Source organism: Aulonocara stuartgranti (genome assembly GCF_965226115.1).
Source record: "Aulonocara stuartgranti genome assembly, chromosome: 6".
NCBI lineage: Eukaryota > Metazoa > Chordata > Actinopteri > Cichliformes > Cichlidae > Aulonocara > Aulonocara stuartgranti.
In genome coordinates this window covers 27,591,930-27,611,950 of record NC_138944.1, presented here as the reverse complement: position 1 = coordinate 27,611,950, position 20,021 = coordinate 27,591,930, and the positions used below count along the sequence as shown (strand labels likewise).

Sequence of the window (20,021 nt, the reverse complement as noted above, 5' to 3'; positions counted from 1 at the left end):
CTCCGGAGCGCCTTCCAGCCGGGGACAAAGGGCCCACCGGTCCGCTTTGCGGATACCCCGGCGGCGCTCCGCTGTCCTCCACTCCTCCTTTTATCCTCTCATCATCGTGTCCTCGCCATCAGCACATGAACCTATATCACGACCCGAGGCACAAAACCTCCCCCTTTAACAGCAGCCGCCCCCTCCCCTTTTTTTCTTTTCTTTTCTTTTCTTTTTTTTTTTTTTTTGCATCTGCGCAAAGATAACCGCAAAAAAAGTCGAGAATTTGCGGGGGAAAGCGCACCTGCTACGAGGCAGGAACACTAAAACGTTTTTTTCCTTATTACAGATGGGGGGTACTTATTTGTGGTCAGGCTAAAAGGAGGCTTTAAAAAGTGCTTTTCCTGCATTATGCGAAATCAATAAATACCGACACTTAATTATCAGTGTCACTCAGCTGTAATTTGTTTATGAGCTTGATTCCACCACTAAAAGTTTCATTTATTTATTTCCAAATAGTCAAAAAAAAAGTTTGACCTAATAACTCAAAACTGAGAAAAATAATTTCAAGTTACCGGGTGAAAATCTTTGAGATAATAACTGTAAATATTGACTATTTAACTTTTTCACAACAATTTTCACAACAAGCAGTGAATGCATCACCACTGTTATAAAGAAGTAACGTCCAACATCCCGTCAATAATTGGCCGTCAAATTATCTCGCGCACTTTTAACATTGCTTAGGTTAAAACAGAAAAATAAAATAAACTTTTCTATTAAAAGTTTTAAGTCTGTTTAACTCATAGGGTTAAGCTAATCTGTTTTATTAGTGACAGTTAACTATAGCTAACATAGTCCAAGCTTGTTGCTATGGATGCGAGTTTAAGGGTCAGTGCGCAGTGATTCAGAACGCTGCTGACCGGGACTATGTTTTGGTCCATGTAACTGGTTGTAAAGCTTTATTTATGTATTTATTTTTCTTTAAAAAAAAAAAAAGTTTTATCGTACCTAGCAGACATTACTAACGTTAACGTTCAGATTTATAGGCGTCCCCCTTTAAAATGACATCTCTGGGTGGTGAAGTCTGAGGACGCTTACCTGGCTTGGCAGAGGAGACCGATGCTGCCATGACTGCGAGCAGCATGAGAAGGTAGAGCAGGTTGAATATCCTCATAGTTAGGTGGCAGCTGGTTTCAGGAGCTGAAACTTATGATAATTTTCACAAATAATTCCGGAGAGTCCCTGTAGCTCAAATCCGGACTGGACTGGAGATGCTGAGTGTCTTTCAGATTTGCCCCTCTTCTCTTTTCAGTCAGAAAATCCTCCTCTGGGAGAATCCAGTACGAACAAGTAGATCTCTTCTGAGGATAATCGCTATGTCCCTGAAGGAATGTGTGTGTCCAGAGTGATTGTCTCTGTGTCTGAGAGCGAAGTGACAAAGGTGCTTCTCCCCCTTCCTCCTTTATACAGCCTTTTTTAGAGGGAGGGGGGTGGGTGGGTAGTTCCCACAACAGCCCCCCCCCCCCCCATACACACACAAACTCTCTATCCCTCAAACACACACACACAAACACACATTTTGGCACATATTGACCCCACATGTAGAGGGGTAATTCAAATGACAGGAACCCCCCTCCGTGCACCCTGAACTGCCCCTTGAACACACACTCATGCTGCATGCTGTATTTTGTGTGCGCAAGTGGCTGATATTTTCAAAGAGAGCGGAGTGAGCAGGCAGGGAAGATTTATCACCTGTAACATTAGAGCAAAGATTTAAGAAGCTGTGACTGGAAATAGCAGGTCCTCCAAGAACCAGATCCCGCCTAGCTCTCTCCTGCCCCCCAACAGATGAAGACACACACACACGCGCGCACACACACACACACACACACACATATATACATCTGGAGCTTTTGGGTGTTGAGGTGGTGGGGGCAGCGGTCCTCTGAATGAAATCTAGGGGACGGCAGACTAATGATGGCCAAAGACGTCTTAACTGTCTGTGTAGATCTTGTACTGTCTCTGAGTGACAGCATGAAGGCCTGCCTCTGTAATGTTGGCTTTTAGTTGGTTGTTTCTCTCATCACATGGATAAACCATTACAGTTAAAAAAAACAACCCACAATATCCAGGTGAACTTGATAAATATCTTATAGCACAAGGATAACCAGAGAAGTAAACAAAGCATTCTGTGGCTAACTTATATAAAGATTGTTTAGTTATTCTTATTTTTCTGGCGTCATCCGATGAGAGGGAGCAGCAGAACCTCAGCAAGGATTTTTAGAGTGGGAAGGGGGAAGGGATAAAGTCTGGATTTTTAACTGCATCACAGCTTTTCCCACTGATAAAATACATTATTATTATTATTATGCCAAAAATGATTAAATAATCATTAAATAATATATTTTTTTACAATGGATCCACGGTGAAATTAAAAATGAATACATAAATCAAATAAAGCAGAACTTTGCACATTTAAAAGCCCAAAGAGTGGTGCTGACAGGTTTTTCATTTACAATAGCAGCATTTCTCTCGGCAATGCTTCTTTTGTTTGGTTTTGGTAAAAAGAGTCTGTATTGTATAAGCGCTGTTTTTATTATGCCACATTCCAAGAAATATCCAGCCCTGCGTGGGTATCCGGGTAGCCCATCGTTGGGGTTTCCTGCAGCAGGTAACCCACTTCACTTGGCATTAGCTCTGCAGTCACCGGCTGCGCGCGGGGGGGACTCATTAGTGTGTCTGCTGACGGCCGTCTCTGTGGACTGAGTCTCTCCATTCAGCACCCAGCTAATGAATTAACACATTAAGATGAAATGTCAGCCGTTACATGTGAATGAGGATTAGAGGAGCAGCAGGACACTAATGGACCGCAGGGCTTGAAACAGTCAGAGAGTCTCTGAACGAGCACCTGGGCCGTCAGCTCCTTCAGCTCTCAAGAATAAAGCCAAGGCCAGGGTCTTTGTGTTTTTTAGTGTTGTTTGTCGGTGTCGCATTTTGAAATGTTGCCTTTTATTGCTTTATGATGTTTGCAAAAATGCTCCTTGAAATGACAGAGATTCTTCCCCAACAACACACAAACACACACATTCATCCTGCTGCAAACACTCTGCTGAGGTATGTAGTTTGTTTCTGTGGTGAGCTGCACTTTGCATATCAGCTGCCTTTGTCATTTAAAAAACTTTTATTTTCCCAATTTGAATATGCTTATTTGGTCTCAATTGTCATTCACAGCCACCTGGTATCCACTGCCTGCTAACTCCTGCCAGACCTCTGCCTCTCTGTGTTCCTCACTTTCTGTCTACCTGCCCTTTGGAGTAAGAGAGTAAGATTCATACCAGATTCTCCCACCAGGTCTTCGCTGCAGAGCGTGTTGTAATAATTTGCCCTTATAAAAGGGATTATTCGTGTTTACGAGGATTACCCAGCCTGCTTGAACACACCCCCGTGAGAGAGGCACACACAGACTGGGCGAGCTCTCACACTGCTGCAGTACCCTGGCAGGGCTGCAGGTGAAGCTTGTTCTTTTGTGGCGTGAGAGCCATCTTTGGTTACTTAAACAGTGCAGTGCATTTTTGCATTGTATGAAGTGTTTAACAAACAACAAGCCCAAGATAACATGTGAAGATAATGAGTTGACATCGATAGAAAACAGAACAGCTGCAAATCCACTTTTGCTGTGGAAATGACTGAGAAGGATGAGCATTTATCTAAATTGTTTCTTTCTGCTTTGCTAAAACAGCATCAGGATGTGTGCTTTATGTGTTCATGTGTGTGATGGAAACCATTTGGAAAGTGGATTTACCTCTCTGAGTGTAAAGTAACCAAAATGCTGTCTTGCTACTTGTATCTGCGCTAAAACATCAGCCTCTTTTTGGATTAGAGCAAGAATTTTATTAGCTGATTAAATACTTTTTTGTCAGCAAAAAGTCTCAAAAAATTAAATTAGACAGACTACTGAAATTGTAAAACTCAAAAGTCTGAGTTTGGGCAGTTAGTCCAGCATAGCAGTAAACGTTAAAAGATTTTTTTTTGACATTTCAGAACCATGATGTGACTAAATGAGGAAAAATAGCTGGTAGCAAATTATTTGCAGCCTTATGTGTGACCATTTATTTGAAGCATTCCCAAGTACCAGCCCCGTTATTAATCCCGTCGCTCAGCGTGCTCATATTTTAGTCCAATGTGTGCCTGAACTCAGCAGGCAGTGTGCTCTGAATTAGTGTGCAGCTCAGAAAACAGTTGGACTGCAGGGCTGCTGTTATTACGAGTGTTAACAGCAGTCCTGGTTTTCCCAGCAGCTGTACTGACTTTACAGCGTCTCCTCCCCTCCTCTTAAAGTTTCACTTTCTTCTTTTCCTCTGTCATCATCTCTTGACCGGGATCAGCAGATAAGGAGCTTTCTTTATCTCTGACAAAACTTGCTTGGAAGAACAGTGCTCCATAAAATGCCCCTGTAACTTTTAGACTTGGGTGATCATTAGCACATATCATTAAAACACTGAAATGGTAATATAAGGTACATGCTGTAGATGGGTGACCAGTAGAACTTTTTAGTGAGGTTTTTTCCCCATTGAGCTTCCAGATCACCGTTCTTGAAAGTCTTTTCAACTTCGCTGGAGGCATAAACAAAAGACAGGTCATCCTCTCAGTTCCTTAGCACACTATTTTCAAACATTTATCTAGCGCACAGTTAATGTGGCAAATCAACGCCCATTTTTTTATACTTGATATCAATCACATAGGTCGATACTGATGTTTAGCTGATGTACAGCTGTAGATTTGATGATGGTTGAGGATCTGGTGATTCTCTGTGCCACAGTTTTTAATTTTACATTAGAGATAGAACAAAATAAACCCAATAAACTTCCCATCTTTATTTTCAGACTATTCATACACAACTGCCTTTTACATTAGAACACAGTTATATTAAAAAATCATGAGCAGCGGGACTGCTCAATGGTGATATTGAAATATTTCATGACCAATATAACACAGTATTATGATTTATCAAGGATTTATTTTGCTAAAAACAAAGATACCAGAACCAGTCGGCTTAACGGAAATATTTAGTTATAAATATTTTTCATCGTAGGTTCTCAGATGTAAATATTTAGCAGTTGGGCTACATGTTATAATAGAAAGCTGAACACATTTCCATTGTACACACTGCTGGTTGTTCAAGAAAGACAATGTGAATGAGTTCTGAATTTCTGGGAAATTTCTGGGTGATTTGATACAGAATGGATTACATGAGAAAAAAATGAAGGCCAATATAGGCATATAGGTTGTTATAAGCCTTGTTGCAAATACTGCTGGGCTGAAAATAAAATAAAAACAAATATTGGCATTATAAGACCACGATTTCACAAATAGTCCAAAGATTGCATATAATTATGACCTCCTTGTGCTTTATATAGAAGAGTTTATGTTTGTTTCTTTTTAAGAATGATCACCCCTCTCTTTATAGGATGGTTTGCACGTGAGATGTTTCCATAGTCTAAGGTCTTATGAATCAAAGAGCTGACGTGATGGCCGGAGCTTGTGTGGGTTGTTCTGTTTCTCATTCAGGAGCAGAGTGTAGGTGATGAAACGAGTGGCCATAGTTGAAATGTGCCGTGATGTCTGAATTTGTAGGGGTGTGTCCTTGCCCTTGTGTCTTTGTGCACGGGTGTGGATTGTGGCCTGGTGAGTTCATTGACCATCATTAGAGTGATAGTGGGTCTGTTGTCATGCCACAATATCGTCAGTGTTAATGAGGGCTGTAGCCATCCAGCCAGAGCTTAATTACTCTGAAGACCCTTTATCTCTTCAACAGCCCAATACTAACCTCAATGGCTGCATATACACATGAACAGGAGCACACACACACACACACACACACACACACACACACACACACACACACACACACAGGATCATCATTACACACCAAAGACGCTGGCTTTAAAAGAAAATCTTCCTCAGTTGCTTTATTCTGGAGCTCCTCCTCCGCTTCATGTCAACAGCTAGACGGCTGACTGCAGAGGATTGATGGAGGGCTTAAGGGTCGAGGGGCATTCTCCACAGGGAGCAGCCTCTAACCCCCTGGGATGTCACCCCACGAGGGCTGCAGGGGCTGAAAGTCACTTGGTTTGTTAAATCCTAACTCAGACATCACGGCTTGTCAGAGATCTGTGCATCAGTGTTCGGCTCTGTCTGGTTCTTCAGCTCCACGGCATTTAACTCTACCTATTTTTCTGTGGCCTCAGTTCAGAATTCAGCTGATGCTTTTTTAAAACTGGAGATGGAGCTAAAGAGCAAATTATCATAGAGGAAAGAAAAGATGTGGTGTTACAGTGATAAACTGTACAAACAGGATCTTTGCTCTACAAGTTTATCTAATCGTCCTCTCCAGATACCTGAACAAATACGCTGAGATCACGTTATGCTGTTAGCAATTTGTGTTACACTTCTAAATGATTACCTTCAGCCTTATAACAATACTCATAACTCACGAAGCTGTATAATTAATAGGGTACAGTTTATTGCCACCTTATCTTTATTGTGGGAACCTACTGTAATGGGCATTGCGTCAACACTAATACAAAAAAAAAGAAGAACAGTAAGCGGTGTTTTCAGTTTTGCCTTCACTCAGCTGGGGTTTATAATGTTTGCTTTATGTGTTCTGTCCAGCTTCTTTGATGATCACTCTCTGCTTCCTGTTACATGGCTGCAGTTTCTTCACTTCATAGACATCTTTTCCTGAGATAGAGCATAGATAATCGGCGTTAGAGAGGCTGACGTTGGTTTCTGTGGTGATATCAGAGGCTAAATGTGTACCTGGCCGGGCTGCCTGTGGTTGAAAACAGACTGAAGCCAAACTGAAGAGAGTGAAGATGATGAAGGCAACGATGATGAAGGTCAGCTCAAAGCCAGTGAATGGCAGTTCCATCTACACAACTATACAACACAAAACAGGACTCATTTATACAGAGGAGTGAAGAAATTACTCTTTGCCACAGTGTAGCTTCACTGTATAATTTTATGCTCAGGCACAGACAGAGCTACCACACAGGCTCATTTCCACGCCTAAAGCTGGAATTACTAAACCCACACTGGCAAAGCTGGAACATGCAGACTACTCATAGAAAGGATCTCTTTTTTTATTTCTTTGCACAGTCGAGGAGCGTATCAGGTCACATTTCAGTGCGTGTTATACCTGTATAACCATGCGCGTGACAAACAAACAATCTTGAATCTAGCTCACTAAACTTCTTGCTTCTAATTATACAGTCACCAACCACTATGCTGGGTATACCTGTTCAACTGCTTGTTATAGAAAATTTCTAGTCAGCCAGTTAGATGGCAGCAACTCAGTGGATTTAGGAATGTAGAAATGATAAAGATGACCTGCTGAAGTTCAAAGTGAGCATCAGAATGAGAAAGAAAGGCGGTTTTAATCTTTTCAAATGTGTTATGTTGTCAAATGGGGGTCTGAGTATTTCAGAAGCTGCTTAAATGCTAGGATTTTCCCACACAACCATCTCTACGGTTCACAGAGAATGGTGAGAACTTTGAAAGAGATGCGCTACAGCAGCAGACTTCTGCCACTTCTGTCCTCTAAGAACAGGAGGCTATATTTCACACGGGCTCACCAAAATGTGACAATAGAACGTTGTAGAAATGTTGCTGATCTGATGGATATCAATTTTAGCTGCAACATTTGGGTCACAGTTTGGTGTGGTGTGAAAGCATGGATCCATTTTGCCTTGTATCAACTGTTCAGGCTGCTGGTGGTGGGAGATGTTTATTTGGCATGCTTTAGCCCCATTAGTACCAACTGAGCATGTTTTTAAATGCCACAGTCTCCCTGAGTATTTTTGCTGACCATGTCCACTCTTTTATGATGACAGTGGACCTATCTTCTGGTGGCTGCTTTCAGCATGATAACACACCATGTCACAAAGGTCAAATCATCTCAAACTGCTTTCTTGAAAATGACAATGAGCGCATTGTACTCAGGTGGCCTCCACAGTCACCAGACCTGAATCCGATGGAATGTGGTTGAACCGACAACTATCAGCTGTGTGATGCTATTGTGTCAGTATGAACAAATCATCAATCAATATCAGGTTGAATTAAAGCGGCACTGTACCGCAAAATGAATACTAACATCTACCTTATGAAGTGGCTGGTAAGTGTGTATACTTCTAAGATTAAGTTATGGACTATGTGTATTCATGAAAATGGGGCGCATTTTAAAATATTAAACAGTTTAATTCTCTGTAAACTGCCCAGCAAATCAGGCTGTAAGTGAGTTCAGTAGACGATTTTTTTTTAAAGGCTTTTGCAATCCTTCGAGTGCAGTTCTGCATGCACTGCCACCAGAGGGCTGTATAAACTTGGAATTGGCATTACATTCGAGACTTCTCTGCTTTATATTCAGCTTGAAATGTGAGAATTCACACAACCTCAGCAGTATCACCTGCTGGGTTTAGAAAGTTAAGAAATGTACAGTGGTATCGCAGTATGAGTGGCAGGCTGAAACTCCAGGCTGGGCTCCCATGAATAAAACAGTCAGTGTGAAAAATCAAAGAAAAAAGTACAGTCACTGAAGTTTCAGGGACTTTCTGTGAACTTAACATCAGTGAATAAATTTTTAATCTTCAGCAGAGTTTCAGAATCAAACATCCTTTATTATATTCTTTTTGTTTTAACTCTTTAGCCATCACGTGTCAGGTAAGCAAAATAGTTATAGATTTACATGTTTATGAAAACACGGCTGTCAAACAAGAGCTGGTGCTGAATAACAGAGCATTTTTATGTTGTCACAGACAGGCTGAATGAATCAGTGTAGCCGACCACAGATGGCCTGTGATTCCTACATTTTTCTCTCTGTAAATGTAGGCATTCACACTAGCGATAGCCTTTGAGCCTTGGCACAAGTGATTCATACTTCTCATTTCAATAGAGTGATCAGATGGCTCGCTCACAACCTGCCAAACACACCTTTTGTTTTTGACCTAGATTTTTCAACTGCCTTCCAGTATCAAAGGTAACCGTCAGTGGGTAGAAGAAAACATCCTTGAGCAACTCAAAGAGGAGGTACAAGAAAAGAGTGAATAAGAAGAAGAGCAGGTACGGTTAAGCTTTTAAAACTTACTGGTAGAAGCAGCTGCTTACAGATCTAGGTTAGATAAAATCCTTCTGTCTTCACACTCTCACAAAGAAAGCAGGCACGAGATACTGACTTGACACTGTTTGTTAAAGCAGGCGTTTCTTTGTTCAGTCCTTTTTTTTTCTTTTAAAATGTGTAGTGTAGGCCACTCCCCTATGGCTCATCTATGCAAGATCCTTTAACAAAGTACACATGCACTTGTGTTCAGAGGTTATCAGTTCAACTTTTTGTCTGGTAACCAACAGGTTCACACAGGAGGTGGCTTTGACTGTCACATTCTCAGAGGGCTGCTTTTCCCCTGTGAATCTTCTGTATCTGAATCATAACCCTCATCAAAGTCAGACAGTCAGCACATCGTTTTGTGGGTTTGTGTTAGTCGCTGCAGAAAATGGAAACAGAAAGTTAATTGCTTTGGTTTTTCACCTCAAAATGCAATACTTTATCACAGATCTGGTCACATAAAATAATAATGATTTATTAATAACATTTAATAATTAATGTGATGCCAAACAAAATAATTTGACCATCTTTCATGTTGTAGGCTATTAAATATAAATGTTTAAAAAAATGGACCTATCATAATCGAATCTTAGAATTAAATGTAATAATGTATGTATATATATATATATATATATATATAAATAAATCTATCAAATGTGATTTATACATTTGATAGAAATTGTGTGGGGTTCATTCATGATAGTAGATCGTAAATAGATATATAAGAATCTTATATCCTGCCTGGACAGTTTGCCTTGTGATCTAGTGGTAGTTTTTTTTATCTGAAGCATTCTCTAAGTGGAAGTATAAATGAACCAATGGAAAAAAAATATAATACATTTAATATAATAATAATTTAATATCACTAAAACATAAAATATATAAAACAAAGCAGCAATTCCAGTCAAAGGAAGTACAAATGAAATACAAAGAGAACCTTATTGTGTGAAAATAAGGTTAAAGATAACGCTTCAAAGCTGAGGTTCATAATTAGACGGGTTTGTCTTAACAGGAGGAAGATATAGAAAGTTCAGTTATGTGGAAATAACTCTCAGTTATGTGGAAATAACTCTCAGTTATGTGGAAATAACTCTCAGTTATGTGGAAATAACTCTGTTATGTGGAAATCCAAATCTCGTTAAACATGTGTGCCACACGTGCTTAATGCTTGCAGAGTTGACAAACTTCACTAAGTTGATGACAAAAATTTCCTATATGTATGAATGTATATATGTATTTATATATTATTATTATTTGAAATGTGTAATCATTTTTGAAGTACTTTGGTGCTCTAATATTTTGCTATTTTACCTAAGTGTGAGTGCAGACGCTAAGTCACAGTCCAGACATTAGTGTATGTGTGTGTGTGTGTGTCTTGGTTGTACCATTTGACTGTCCACATTCCTCATTGAGCATCCCTCCAAGTGTGAAGAGGGCAAAAACCAGGAGAGAAAACATGATGGTCAGCATCTCCAGCTCAGCTAATGAAGAGGCCATCTATTTACGCCTGCTCCCACAGCTGTACATTGATAGTTTCATCAGTGAGATCATCCAACATCATATGACACAGCAATTGAAAATGAGGGAGAAACACTTACTTAGCGAAGTAAAGAAGCTTGTGGATGTTGATCATCACGCAGCAGCTGCATTACACGACACACACACACACACATACACTTTATGTCCTCTCTGACACACTCTCTCTCTCTCTTTCTCTCTCTCTCTGTGTCATGCACTTGCAAGAGCTGTGAAGAGCTGACTTACACGTCCCCTCTCAAGTTTAAGTGAGATCATATTAACCGTAATTATTAATGGTGCCCTGAGCCTCCCCTGAATGTGTGTGTCTGTGTCTCTGTGTGTTTTACACAGAAAGTTCTAACTCCAAAAGCATGCATTTTGTTTTCAAGCATGTTGCTTTTCCTGGGTTTGGGTCTTAAACAGTGAGATGAAGAGCTTTGTGTTTCCTCAGTAACTGAACCTCTCTGTGGAAGAAAATGTTTTTTCTCAAGGCTTGTGATGTGGTAAAATTGTATGCTGAAACCATGCCCAACTTCAGTGCGAGCATCCAGTAAACACATGCTTGTATTCTTTTAAATGTACACTGACAAACTGAAGCTTTTCAGACTGTAACTGATAAAGGAATGGTGTTTGGAAAATGTGGAACCACAAAGAGTATTAATTCTGATTACCATTGCCATTATATGTTTTTGTGGTGATGTTTATTTTAGTATGTATGTGTCAGTAAAAAGGATGTGGGTGGGCTTATCTGGGGCATTTCTTTGACCACCACTTCTTTAAAACCAAGGCTGTCACTGCTCTTAGCATGCAGTCGATGTTCTTGTGGTACAGCTCATGTGCGTTCTGCAAAAGAATCAGGAAATAAAAGCATAAGAACAGATAGTTTGAGCGGAGATATTATAGGAGCAATAATCTTGAATTTAAAGCTTTTAGGGTACTTTTGGAACAGCAAAGATGGTGGTAGAAGCAGAACAGGAGAATGAAAATAGAGGTTTTAAGATTGTATTCCAGGGTCATAGTCATCAAAATCAAAGCAAATGTAACTGTTGACTTTGTGCATTCAGTTTTAATCTCTTAAAATTAAAGTTAATTTAGATGGTGCTTTAAAATAAATCCACAAATAAGTGTCTGGAGTGGTTTTGGGAAGCTTCTGAATGCTGACACTTGCTGCTTGTCAAACTATGGGTCACTGCTCATGAAAATCATTCCACACAGGAAATCTTGCAGTCTGGAGAAGTGAGAAACTAACAAACTGGAGACAGAAAGTTTAAGTTCAATTCAACCAAAGCACAAGAGCATGTTCATTAAAAAAAGAAGGATTTTAAAAGATTCAAACCACTTAACTTATAACCTATAATAATAATAAATAAAGTACTGTACATCCCAAGGTAGTTTGGATTTAGGATATAGTTTTGAATGCTTTAATAAAAAAAACAAAACACAAAAAACACCTTCTTTTGAGAATAAATGCTTGCTGATCATCCGTAAAAAGCCAAACATAGAACTATTTCTATGTCCCCTGAGATGTGCAGCTTGAATGCTGCTATTTGTAATCTTCTGAATTTTATTGTGCATGTAGGCAGTTTGTGAACTCCACACTAACTCTGTTGAAAAAATGGTGGCATGCAGTGATTCTGCAAGTCTTAAAAATCCTGTATTTGGTTAGAAACAATGCAAAAACAATGTATTTAAAAATAAATCTTATTTTATATCTTATATGTTACGACCCGACTCGAAATGACCGTAACAGGAGCGGGGTGTCCCATGACTTCCCACGCCCAAACAGACACAGTCACAGCATCGGACTTTTAACAATAGTTTATTCACAACAATGGTAGTGGCAGTGTATAATTTCGGGGTGAGCTAAGGCCAACACAACAAACAAAACTCAACCTAGGCTTCGGTTCCCCTCTGACCTGTTCAAGGAAAAGAAAAGAAAGAAATAACACAGTCTGACCTCCCTGGTCTAAAAACACAGGAGAAAAGAAGGCTTCCCAAAATAATCGGCAGCTCACCCCTACTTGCTCCGCACTTCACACACATGCCCGACCTTTTAACCAAATAGCTACGGCCGCTCCGTCTGGACCTGAGGCAAGTGCACGGGAAGTCTGCCACACCCCCCGCACCGCAGCTCTTCAGTCACCCTTTTATAGTTCATGTCCGCAGCAGGAACCAGTTACATCAGGTCGTTCCTTAGGTCCACCAATCACAGCTGAGCCCCTGCACAGGTGAATTTGCATACACACATTAGGAAACAAATAACCCACCAACACACGCACGTAACATTATACTTGATTGCAGCTATATTGTGTTAAACTAAAATCCTTATAAAAGCGAGTGTCTCGTAATTTTACAGCTATCTCAAAATACCTTCACGCACATGCATCCATGTGTAAAAATACGTTTTTATACAGCTCTGTGCAATCCTTTGAAGGTAGCATAACATAAGCAGCATGGAAAGTGATAGGAAAACAGCACATACCTGTTTCACATATAGGACCTGCACAAAGGAACACACAGTGGTAAATATAACCAAACTACATAAACAAATGAAAGATTCAAATCGACTAATGATTAAGTGACATTTAGCTTTAGGAACACAGATGTACTGAATGTAACCAATGCTACCACAAACAGAGATAGTATGCAGAGCCAAGGTTACATGTGCTGTGTTTACATTAAAGCATTATGATTGACTAAAACATAACAGAACACAAAATAACAATATATGCAAGTGACAAATGGTAAATGAATTCAGTCCTAGCCATGATTCAGTAGCTTGTAAAGCCAGCTTGAGCTGATATAACTTGAATTTGTGGAGAGATTTTGACCTACTCTTCTCTAAAATTCAGTGCATTGAGGTTTGTGGACATTTGTTTATGTGCTGTCAGGACTTTCAGTGGGCCACTGCAACACCGCTAGTTTCCGTTTATAGACATTTTGTTGTAGATTTGCTGCTGTGTTTGGCATCATTGTACTCTTTATTCCTGTCACAGAGATGACCTCGTATTTGACTCTACAATACTTTGGTGTTCAGAAGAGTTCATGGTCAACTCAATGACTGCCCGGTACCCAGCTTTTGTGGGTGGAAAACAAACCCAAATGATCATCTCTCCACCACCTTACTCGACAGCTGGTGTGAGCTGTTGGTGCTGAAATGCTGAGTTTGGTTTTTAGGCCAGTTTGGTTTGGTTTCATCTGAATAAAGTACATTGTTCCAGAAGTCTTGCAGTTTTCTTCAGATGCAGCTTTGCTAGGATAAGCTAAGCTAAGCCATGCTGCCATGTTCTTTTTACTGAGAGTGAACCTGTCATGAATCGCTGTGTGGCAGGCAAGCAGGAGTGGTGGACCCAAAATGCAGAACTCAGACACGGAAGTGAAACTTAAGGCGCAGCTTTATTGCTGGGAAAAACCTCGTACAACTAAACTCACCAAAAGAAAACCAAAAGTCAGAACAGCGGAACCAAGGACTGAAACACTGGAAAGAAACACTAAACTGGAGCAGGAGACCAAACACTAGGAACATAGAAGCAGAACACACAGCTAGTTGAGGGTACGACGCGACACTGACACAGAGAAACACAGGGCTTAAATACACAGACGGCAGAATCAAGGGATGAGAGACAGGAGGGGAACACACCTGGGAGAAATCACAGCTGACGAGACAGGGGAAACGTAAACTGAGCACACTCACATATGACACAAACCTTCACAATAAAACAGGAAACTCAGACACATGGAACCAGACAAGACATTGACCTAACCAGACAGATTCACAAACAGATGGAGTGACACCATAGACAGAGACAGACTCAAAGGCAGACCAAATATAACACACAGAACTCAAACAATAATAATCATCATCATCATAAACTAGAAAATGATAACTAAAAGCGCTGGGTCACCGACCCAGGACCATGACAGTACCCCCCCCTCAAGGGCGGGCTCCAGACCGCCCAACAGAAGCACAAAAAACAGCCAAAAACAGAAAACAACCCCACCAGGGTGGGCGGCGGGGGACCAGGAAGGAGGGACAGAGCCCAGAAAGACCCAGAAGAAGGTCAAGTTCAGGGGGCCGACCCGGAGGCCGACAGCGCAGGAGGCCAAAACGGTTCAGTTCCGGGGGCCGACCGTGTGGACGGCAACTGCGACGACGGGCAAACAGTTCCGGGGGCCGGCCACGCGGAAGGCAGCGGCGGCGTTCAGGAGGGTGTTCAGGAGGGCGTCCACGGTGGTGGAGATGCCCAACAAGCGGCCTGGCAGATGACCGACGATGTGGAGGCGGTAGTAGGGGACCTGAAGGATGCGTGGCCCCTGCAGCCCCAGGCGAAGCGGAGGCTGGACCAGACGAGGTGGAAGCGGAGGCTGGACCAGACGGGGATGACGAGGATGCAGAGGCTGGACCAGACGGGGATGCAGAGGCCGGACCAGGCGAGGCTGAAGCAGAAGCGGAGGCCGGACCAGGCAAAGCAGCTGATGAGGATGCTGAAGCTGGACCAGGCAAAGCAGCTGATGAGGAAGCTGAGGCTGGACCAGGCAAAGCAGCTGATGAGGAAGCTGAAGCTGGACCAGGCAAAGCAGCTGATGAGGAAGCTGAAGCTGGACCAGGCAAAGCAGCTGATGAGGAAGCTGAAGAGGAGGCCACTGCAGGTGATGCGGAGGCTGGACCAGGCGAGGATAAAGACACGGAGGCTGGACCAGGCGAGGATGAAGACACGGAGGCTGGACCAGGCGAGGATGAAGCAGTGGCTGGACCAGGTGAAGCGGATGAAGCCGAAGCATGCGCTGGACCAGGCGACGCTGAGGATGCTGAATCCGGACCAGGCGACGGCGTGGAGGATGCAGCAGAGGCCGGGCCAGGCAACGGCGTGGAGGATGCAGACGGAGGCGCTGCAGCAGGTGGCGGCATGGATGAAACCGCTGCTGCAAGCGTGGATGAGGCTGCTGGTGGAGCAGCTGGAGGCTGGATGGGCTCCTCGGGCCCCCCAACTGACGAGAAAGGAGGCTGGACGGGCTCCTCGGGCCCCCCAGCAAAAACAGTCTCAGAACCAGTGGGCACTGGAGCCCCTGGCACACACAGAACAGAACCAGCAGGTGCGGAGACTTCTGGCAGGAACGCAACAGAACCAGCAGGTGCGGAGACCTCTGGCAGGAACGCAACAGAACCAGCAGGTGCGGAGACCTCTGGCAGGAACGCAACAGGACCAGCAGGCACACGGGCCTCTGGCAGGAACGCAACAGGACAGGACCAGCAGGCACACGGGCCTCTGGCAGGGACAGAACAGGACCAGCAGGCACACGGGCCTCTGGCAAACACATGGCAGACTGCAGCTGCACAGAGCATTGAGTCTGCTCAGGCAGCAACGGCCGGGTGCGGTCCTCAGCTGGCTTCTTAACCGCCAGGGGTCCAGAGTCTGCTGGGGGCTGAAACCCAGCCTCTGGGGAGGCCCTGGAGTGAATCTCAGTCTCAGAACTGGCCAGCTTTTGAGGACTGATAACAATATTGTTTGGTTTGTCTCTCTGATTAAGATTCAAGGTTGTGGAACAGTTCTGTAAGGGTTGGATAGACATAGCTTGCTGTACCGGAGGTGTAGGTGAAGATGATGGCTGTATAGGTGGCTGAGCTGAGGGCAACTGAAGAAAAGGTCGGGAAAATGATGGTTGTGAAGTTGGAAACCGAGCTGACGATAAGGCTGATGATTCCTCTACCAACTGAGCTATTGACTGGGCTAAGGATTGAAATAAGGTTTATAGTAAGTCAGGCTGAATCCTCCAACTCTTATCACCGTGGGACGATGTGGGGAAAAGGCAGCAGCATTTGCAGTTTGGAGGCTGCGCGGCCCACCTAGAGCCAATCGAGTCCCATAGAAGGCAGACTCGCGCTCCCGGGCATGCCGAGCCTCCTGCCTTCTCTCGTTAGGGAAGGCGGAGTCTGCACGCTGCCGGTTCCGTACGGAGTTTGCTGGGTCCATTACTGGTCGCGTCGTTCTGTCATGAATTGCTGTGTGGCAGGCAAGCAGGAGTGGTGGACCCAAAATGCAGAACTCAGACACGGAAGTGAAACTTAAGGCGCAGCTTTATTGCTGGGAAAAACCTCGTACAACTAAACTCACCAAAAGAAAACCAAAAGTCAGAACAGCGGAACCAAGGACTGAAACACTGGAAAGAAACACTAAACTGGAGCAGGAGACCAAACACTAGGAACATAGAAGCAGAACACACAGCTAGTTGAGGGTACGACGCGACACTGACACAGAGAAACACAGGGCTTAAATACACAGACGGCAGAATCAAGGGATGAGAGACAGGAGGGGAACACACCTGGGAGAAATCACAGCTGACGAGACAGGGGAAACGTAAACTGAGCACACTCACATATGACACAAACCTTCACAATAAAACAGGAAACTCAGACACATGGAACCAGACAAGACATTGACCTAACCAGACAGATTCACAAACAGATGGGGTGACACCATAGACAGAGACAGACTCAAAGGCAGACCAAATATAACACACAGAACTCAAACAATAATAATCATCATCATCATAAACTAGAAAATGATAACTAAAAGCGCTGGGTCACCGACCCAGGACCATGACAGAACCTTTCCAAACAAGCCATACTTAGAGTCTGTAGAGTCTGAGATGTAGCTCTTAGATTTCTTTGAGTATTGCATGGTTTGACTGTGCAATGCTGGGATTTGCTTGGACATCCACTCCTGGGGAGATTGTGGCATTGTGTTTACACGCACCTGAATAGGCCAAACCCGCAAACTGTAAAAACCTCTGCTTTGATATAGGTGTTCACACAGATAATCACGTAAACAAGTTATCTTTCATTAGTTTTTCTGCATAAAGTCATGGAGTAAACTTAAAGCTTGCAAGAAAATTCATGAAATGTAGTTTTATTTGCCCCAAAATAAGTCTCTCAAAAGGCTTCTCTTAACTAGGGTTGCCAACTCCCTGAAAAATAAATAAGGGACACCTCGTGGCCAGGGCCGGGCAACCCAGTTGTCTTCACCCTTCCCAGTGTGGTAGCTCTTTTTTTGTGTGTGTGAAATTATTTTTTAACCATTTGACTTGAATTTGATTTAAGCAGATGCATATTCTTTGTGATATGACCATATGGGAAACAAATGATCATTTAGCCATTTATTTTTAGCTCAAAATGACAACATTAACACAGTAAAACAGGTCTCTTTCTTAAACAGAAGCCTGTCATGCTTAACTTTTGAGAATATAAGTAAATCTTTCTTTAAAAGAACTCTGTCCTGCTTAACTTAAAATTATATAAATTAATAGAAAGCAATAGAACGAAAAATATTCTTGTAACAGTGCACATTTAGTGCATTTAGTACAATTGGCTTCAGTTGAGGTATTATTTCAGCTTTTCTAATGCTAATCAGCTGCTCCTGTTTGTAAACCCGCTTGTTCCCATGATTACGCACCTTAACTCATCATCATTATTCATCTATGTATTACTTTTATGTATTATTCATCTATTTGTTGTAATCATCCATCCTTGCAGTTGTTTATTACACAAAATAAATTATATTATCACACTTCTGGCCACATAGCGCTGATATTCACCGCACATGCCCATATTAACCTTAACCAGAGGGTTTAAACAACAAACCAGTGTTTACATACCATATCTGCTTCTGCCGTGGCCTGGTGGACAAAAAATTGGTTAAGGGTTCCCCGAGCTTTCACGCCCCTCATGTTCTTCTTGTGCCCACCACTAGAAGCATGCCTATGGAAAAAGTGCGCCGGCACACAGTGCAGTGCGCTTTATAGGTGTTATCGTGCACGATTTTGGCCTTCATCGTGCATCGTGTAGTATACGTGGGGTAACGAGAAGCGATTAACACCTCACGACCAGCTCCCGATCATCAATCGCTCGTGAGGGTGTCACCACAGCCGCTCACACTGCTCATGCGCAAACACGTAAACATCGGTGAAAAAGACGGCGCAGCACGGCTGTGCAGCGTGTGATCTGGACACAAGTGATGGAGGCACTTGTAGAACTTTGGAAAGCTCATCCGAGCCTTTTCGATGTGGCATCACAAAATTATCACGACCACAACAACCGTGAAAATAGTTGGATTTACACTGCTGCTCAATCACAGCTGCCTGATCATGTTTTTCATTAGCAATTTAGCAAAGTTGATGGTGGTGTGTCTGTGTGAGTGAAAGACAGAGAGAGCGAGCGACAGATTGTCTGTTATAACCTTCATGTTATGTTGGCACAGTGTGAGCACTCAGGTCGCATCAGAGCATCGGGCCGTATAGTGTGAGACCTGCATCGTGACCTGCAAACTTCTAATCCCTGCGAGTCAATCGTGCAGTTTGAGCAAGAGCTGAATAACGTGACTGAAAAAAATCGCAGTGTCTGCCCAGCTTTAGGTGTACTGTCATCCGAGACGTGCACCGCAGTGTCGGCGTTTGTTTCCCTGTTGGCCATGCTTGTTGTTGTGGTCATCTGTTGTCTTCCGGTATTTTCTCCGCAAGCGACCTTTCCTCGACCAATGAGATAATCTGAATTGTCATACTCGAATTGTCATAAGTGTGCTGTCAGCTCATTGGTCACAAAGCAGGAGAGGGGCTGGGAATTATGTTTTCAAACAAAGCGTTAATTCCATTAACATTTATAGACTACTTTTGATTCTCACTGTATTACGGGACAAAGTGCGTCCCTTATTAGCTCAATACGGGACGTGTGCTTTTGTTTCTAAATACGGGACGATTCCGTTTTTTAAGGGACGGTTGGCAACCCTACTCTTAACCCTCATCTCTTCTCCTATTACACTTCGGGATTCTTTTCATGCCGTGTATTTCATAATATCTCTGAAACTGGCCAGCCTGCATTCCTGAGCTGTCACCCACTGAAAAAACATTTGGAGCATTACAAAATGAATAATACAACAAAGCAGGCTCTTACCTCCTGAGCAGCTGAAATCCTGCTGCAACAGTGCAAAACCATTTGGACTCCTTAGCTCCCAAACACTCAGAGGAGAAGAGATGATGCAACACAGTGGTGCCCTGCACACTAATGGTACTCCATACAGTCACATATGATTGCTTGTGAGCTGTGCACCAAAAACAAGCTATATGGTGTCTCTTTCTAGCCCAGAAATGGCTGTTCCATGATTTCCTGACTTTGATTTATCAGACCAGATTACAGCTTTCCACTTTGGCTCAGTCCACCTTAAACGAGCACATGCTGACAACAGATGAACATTTTTCTAATTCACTCATTCATTCATTCTTAATAATATTGCAGGGTCTTCACCTTACAATATAATCTAAGAAAACTGGTTCAGTCTTTAACCAAGAAGATCCTATGAAAGCGTATTTGTTAACA

General features: G+C 42.8%; 1 protein-coding gene and 2 long non-coding RNA genes across 4 annotated transcripts in view; 1 reads left to right on the top strand and 2 right to left on the bottom strand.

Annotated features, from left to right (window-relative positions):
* The first annotated feature begins 992 nt into the window (after positions 1-992).
* The window catches only part of marchf1 (membrane-associated ring finger (C3HC4) 1), a 39,222-nt gene continuing 20,193 nt past the window's right edge, over positions 993-20,021 (top strand). The window contains exon 1 of one of the 2 annotated variants that reach the window (XM_082537458.1): positions 993-1,129. The gene's annotated coding sequence lies outside the window, so the exon portion shown is untranslated. Of the gene's footprint in view, positions 1,130-8,664; positions 9,097-20,021 lie in introns of those variants that run through there. The other variant, XM_082537457.1, reaches the window with a different exon arrangement.
* Positions 9,095-11,408, bottom strand: LOC309709042. Its single transcript, XR_014277407.1, has 3 exons — positions 10,735-11,408; positions 10,522-10,655; positions 9,095-9,515 (listed from the first exon to the last, which is right to left on the bottom strand). It is a non-coding gene; the product is annotated as an uncharacterized lncRNA (long non-coding RNA).
* LOC309709044 lies at positions 12,478-20,019 on the bottom strand. Its single transcript, XR_014277408.1, has 3 exons — positions 19,599-20,019; positions 13,137-13,154; positions 12,478-12,874 (listed from the first exon to the last, which is right to left on the bottom strand). It is a non-coding gene; the product is annotated as an uncharacterized lncRNA (long non-coding RNA).